This window comes from Palaemon carinicauda, chromosome 3, assembly GCF_036898095.1.
Source record: "Palaemon carinicauda isolate YSFRI2023 chromosome 3, ASM3689809v2, whole genome shotgun sequence".
Taxonomy (NCBI): Eukaryota; Metazoa; Arthropoda; class Malacostraca; order Decapoda; family Palaemonidae; genus Palaemon; species Palaemon carinicauda.
The window spans coordinates 149733732-149739731 of record NC_090727.1 but is presented as its reverse complement, the minus strand read 5'-3'; the positions used below and the strand labels follow the sequence as shown (position 1 = coordinate 149739731).

The window sequence follows — 6000 nt, the reverse complement described above, 5'->3', positions numbered from 1 at the left end:
TTCCACCGTTCTGTCTGATGAGAAGGGTGCTCAACAGGACCAGACTATCGGTCAACCTGTCGATGACTCTGATAGCTCCGCTATGGTATCACGCGGAATGGTTCCCGGACCTTCTGCAGCTCCTGACGGAGCTCCCGAGAGAACTTCCTCCACGACACGAGCTACTCAGACAGCCACATTGCAACATCTTCCACAAAGCCGTAGCCTCGCTTCGGCTTCACACCTGGAGACTGTCCAGCGTCTCCTCACGGAGAGAGGCTCTTCGCAACAGGTTGCAGAGAGAATGTCTCGGCACCTGCGAAAGTCCTCTGAGGGAGTCTACCAGGCGAAGTTGGTAGTCTTCTGTGGTTGGTGTCGTGGGAGGGGTATCTCTCCACTCGATGCCACTATTCCAGCAATAGCGGAGTTTCTCGTTTATTTGCGGGAGGAAATGCGCCTTTCGGTCTCAGCGGTGAAAGGCTATCGCTCAGCCTTGAGCTTGGCTTTTAGGCTGAAAGGAGTGGACATTTTTTCCACGCTGGAACTCTCTTTACTCATACGTAGCTATGAGCTTACCTGCCCTCAGTCGGAAGTGAGACCTCCTCCATGGAACGTGGTTCGGGTTCTCAGGGCTCTTAAGAAACCTCCCTTCGAACCATTACGCCAGGCCTTTGATCGCCACCTGTCTTGGAAGACGGCTTTCCTGCTTGCGTTGGCCTCTGCCAAACGAATTAGTGAAATTCATGGTCTCTCGTACGACGTCGCCCATTCAAGGGGATGGGGGGAGGTAACGTTCAGGTTCGTCCCTGAGTTTGTTGCCAAGACTCAGAACCCTGGAGCGCCGGACCCACGGTTCGACTCTTTCAGGGTCGCGAGTCTCCGTTCTGTAACAAGCGACCCAGACCAGCTGCTATTATGCCCAGTGAGGAGTCTAAGGTGTTACTTGAAGAGAACAGCAGCAGTTCGTCCTCAGGTGCAAGCATTGTTTGTTAGCACAGGCAGGACGAAGAGGAGGGTCACCAAGAACACTATCTCGGCTTGGATTCGAAGGGTTATCCATCACGCCTTGAATCCGGACCCCCCTCCGTTACGTCGCCCTAGGGCTCACGACGTCAGGGGCATCGCTACGTCCCTGGCCTTCAAGAGAAACTTCTCTGTGACGCAGGTGCTTCAAGCTGGGGTCTGGGAGCGTCAGACGACCTTCACAGCCCACTACCTGCAGGACGTGACCCACAGGAGCCTCGATACTTTTTCTATCGGCCCTGTGGTGGCTGCACAACAGCTGGTCTAACCTCAGGCTCCTTTATGAACAGGTAGTAGTAGGTTGAGGGCGTTGTTACCCGGTTTTAATCTGCGTGAATGAAAGAGTATGTCTGGCCCTTACTTCTTTCTTCATCCTCCCCTCTCTTGGGGAAGCAGCATCCTGGTCTCCGCATAGCTGACCTCAACCTCTGCAGGTAAACCATGCTTCCTTGTGCTCCTAGTATTAAGCTTAATACTGTCGCGTCCCCCATACCCTGACGAGGTGGTATTGGGAACGTCCTATCCTGGATTCCTATCTAAAGGACTCGAGGTCAACTTCATAGGACGAGTCACGCTCTTTCCTCCACACACAACTTATGTAGGCCACACGCTCCTTGCGGAGCAAAGAACTTGTGAGGTGCAGGGACTCCTTTTCTCGAGTGCTACTCACTTGGAGTCACTTGTGAGGTGCAGGGACTCCTTTTCTCGAGTGCTACTCACTTGGAGTCGGAGTCCCCGGGTAAAGCCAAAGTCAGTACGGCTGGGAACTTTCCACCCTTCCTAAGGGGTAAGTCACCCAATGTAAATAGCGTGGTTTGTATTTCGGTTACGGAACAAATGACAAATTCGGAGATAATTTGTATTTTTCCTAACCATACAAACCTTAGCTATTTACACATATTTGCCCACCAGCCCTGTCCCCCCAAGTCAAGTCCTACCTCTAAGTGAAGTGAAGCAAATCACCAGTGTGTGTGGGGGGGAGGGGTAGCAAGCTACCCCCCCCCCCCCCCCCCCCCGCTAACTAGCGCGGGGGTAGTTAACCCTCGTTAAAATCTATTGGCTCGTCAATTTTAGCTACGCCGAAAGTAAACCCAATGTAAAAAGCTAAGGTTTGTATGGTTAGGAAAAATACAAATTATCTCGGAATTTGTCATGTTTTAATTTAATCACAAATAACAAACTACATACATCCAAAAGTTTTAAAGAAATCATCAAAGTATTTATAATAAACTATAATCATTAATTAGTTAATCTTGAAATCTAAATTTCATTATCGTATTTCAAATAACCTATTTTAATCCTTTTACCCCCAATGGACGTACTGGTAAGTTTCACAAAACTCATCCCTTTACCTCCATGGATGTACTGGTATGTCCTTGCAAAAAACTGCTATTTACATTTTTTTTTGCATATTTTTGATAACTTTACGAGAAAATTCATGCATTTTCCAAAAGAATGAGACCAACCTGACCTCTCTATGACAAAAATTAACGCTGTTAGAGCAATTTAAAAAATATATATTGCAAAATGTGTTTAAAAAAAAAAAACACCTGGGGGTTAAGGGTTGGAAAGTTCCAAATAGCCTGGGGGTAAAAGGGTTAAAGACCAGCTAAACTTTTCCGATTGTCTACATTTACATGCTGGAACTAATGTGTATTCAATTAATACTTGAGAAAGTGTGATAATTAATCCTACACTTACTTTGTATCACTAAAAGAAAAAATCCGAGATGGAGCCCTAGCATGCAAGTGAACATCGCACAACATAATTGAAAAATTTCTTGAACCTTTAACAGATTAATTTAAAATTTATTTCCCCTTGGGAATCTTAATTTTCCATGCCAACACCATAATATTTTATCATCACTAACTACATCGAGGAGGGAGATGAAGATCTGGACTACCATTTCGGTTTTTTGCCTCACAATTTCTGGGTGTCTAAAAAAGCAGCTATGCAAGGATTTCTGAGCAAGAGTATCTGCAGTGTATAAAGAATCTAGGCTCCACAAGAGGATCTCTAGCCTGGGAAGTGCCGTGTATCATTACAACCCTTACTGAATGGTGCACTATGATCACTGGTGATCACTAAAGGAGTTAGGCTAGGGTTTGAAAGGGGTTGGTTATGCTTGAAATATTACACTAAATTGAAAATATTCAACTTAAGTAGCTAGGTGTTAAATTCTTTATAAGCTCATGTCTAATGAAATGGAACTTTTTAGCCTATAACAAAGACGTAAGCTGGAGTAGCATTTCATCATTCCATCTAAGAAACCAGACTAAACCTCTCTGACTTTCCCTTAAACAGAGAGCAAGTTTCTTTTATGCTTGATCCTTTCAATCTATTTGTATTTTAATTGAATAGTCTAATTTCTTTTACCTACATAGTCCGATATGCAACAAAGCCATCTGTGACTTACTAGGCTGCTTGAGAAAGTTTGATTTGGAGAGTGGGGGAAGATATTAGGATTCAGAGTAACTACTATCTTCTGTCCCGTAATCTACTTGCCTAAAAGACTGGCTAGGGATATGAGAATGCAAGGATTTAGCAGTATTAGTATCTTACGTAAACAAAAAATATTTGATTCTCGAATGGAGACACCTTTTTCCATTAAAGGAGTCAGGATAGGGTTAAGAACGGGGCTAGTTAGATCAGAATAAACCCCCTTCTAGTAAAGGCTTGCTGCATCAACATTTAGAAATTATTTTCTATAGTTACCTAGGCTGTTCTGTACTATTAAAAGGATTCTGAGCGAAGCGACGCTTGCCATTGTCTCCAGTCCAGTCTGAAGAGACATCGAGTCGGCAAGTCTTTCCTTCGTTTCCTGCTCCCTGCGCAGGTGGAAGTCCGACAACTTAGGGAGGTCTTCTCCGAACTGACGTCCGGCAATGTCAGCCTCCATCAGGACGATATGGCCTGAGCTCAAAAAGATTGCTACACATTTCTTGTGACACGATCTCTTGCGTTGGCAGCTAGCCAAGAACCAGGCTAATTAGTATAAAAGGGCAATGAAAATCTAACCAATAACAAACTGGCAACCAAACAAACTATTTTAAATAGTCTAACCTGTACATTATTAACTATGAGTGATATGGGATTTGGGACATACAACCTGGTACTAAGCCACATGTAACTAGACTGCCAAAATATTCTTTGAATAAAATGATGTCAATCTAATAATAAAATAACTGGAAATTCCATAAAAGAAAATTTCATCTTACATAATGAATGACAAAATCAATCATGGTAACTAGATCAAAACTGGACTAAATTGATACAAATTTGGTAATTTTTTTTCAGTATGATTTAGAATCCGCCTGTTGAATTATTAATATCTAAAAAAATTCATAATATCATAATATTAAGACTGTAAATTTTCTTCTAAAAACTCGACAGGTGATAAATTCCTCTTCAATTTTCCTGTTTTCAAAGATATTCTTTGTTTACACTTGCTAATTGCAAAAAAAATAACTTTTCTTGAAAGATTAAACCATTGATTGTTCGATGGAGTTTCAAATGGGAAAAAACGTATTCACACTAAACGAGAACTAGCCATACAGACCACAGAGTCCCTTAAGTAGAGGAATATGCTTTTAGTGTGAGCTTGACAGCCTTTGAATCTTTTAGAGAGTAGTTAAGTGACAGGTGAGAGTGAGAAGCCCTGCCTTCCCTCCAAATCTGTAAAAATATCATCACTTATGACCTTTTGGCTTAGGACTGAGGGTAGTATTTGCAGAGGGAAGTTTAGCCTACAAATCAATTAAGTAGGTAGAATCTGCTTGGTGGATCGAAAGTCTCCCCATAACCAAACTGGTTGGTTCTTTTGCTTCCCAGGAAATGTCAATCTATATACCTAGTCCATCTATCTAACATTGGGATGAAGAAGCTGATTGAGCCTGACATGTCTAGGAAGATTGGTACAAGGTCAAAGGAGGGAATAGTGGTCTGGAATATACAGTACCTGGTGTATGATTATCATTGGGTTGGTACATATTCCACTATCCTCCTGCTTGTCTAGGGAGGATGGGGGAGAACTTCTCTAGATTGTAAAGAATGAAGCTCATCAGTGTAGTTTACTAGCATCAAGTTAGAACCAGCATGCAATGCTTTGGGCACTTCATCACTAAAGCCCAGTACATACTATGATTCATTTATCAGCCTCATAGTGCATTTGTGGTGTTGGAAAAAATTACCAACGACCAAACTGTACAGCAACACTTTACTTGTTTTTGCACCCTAGCTGCTTAGTTGCAGTTCACCTTTCATTGAGAGAGGATGTATGCCGATGATTTACTCTACCATTATTATTAAAATTGATAAAATTGTTATTAAAATTGATATCAAACTAAATTAAATTATTATTAAAAGCATTACTATTATTATGACTGAAATTAACATTAAAATAAGATGAAGTGTTGGTCCTTGTCCACTCAATGGGAGATAGCGAGTTAGCCATTAGCGCAGGAGAGCCGAGCAAACGTCCTCCCATTTGAACGATGAGGCAACACTGAGCAGAGCAGACACAGTCACACAAAAATTGGGATGGCCCATCAACACGTTGGTGGAGCAGCTTAGTGTTGAAAAAGTAATTTTTCAACGCATCCATTTAATCCGCGCACCTTTAATCGTGTGTACTGGGCTTAAGAGGGGGAGAAACAATGGAGAAGAAGAGCCAGTCATGCAGCCTTCATTCCAGACTTACATCCATTCTTTACCGTAGACTTGATGCTTACTGTCCCAAAAGGGATCTAGGCATGCTACTTTACTACTTGAGCAGCTACCAGGCACAATGGATTTTAATCCATTTGCAGTTAAGGTTGTCTGGTGCATACACACTCCAACCTTCAATATCTAGCCAATTAGGAAGGAGCAAAGCGCTTTTCCTCCCCCTTAAAGCATACATCCGACACTGCCTAGGAGGCCACAACCTACACTCGTTACATTGGAATGATTGCGAACAAACATGCCCCTAACAAGAACCACAGAGGATCTACCTGTACA

At 42.6% G+C, this 6000-nt stretch overlaps 1 long non-coding RNA gene across 1 annotated transcript in view; it reads right to left on the bottom strand.

The window, feature by feature from the left end:
• Positions 1-3707: 3707 nt before the first annotated feature.
• Positions 3708-6000, bottom strand: part of LOC137637946 (uncharacterized) — a 183981-nt gene continuing 181688 nt past the window's right edge. The window contains exon 4 of the long non-coding RNA XR_011043828.1: positions 3708-3987. This is a non-coding gene — a long non-coding RNA (uncharacterized lncRNA). The remainder of the gene's footprint in view (positions 3988-6000) is intronic.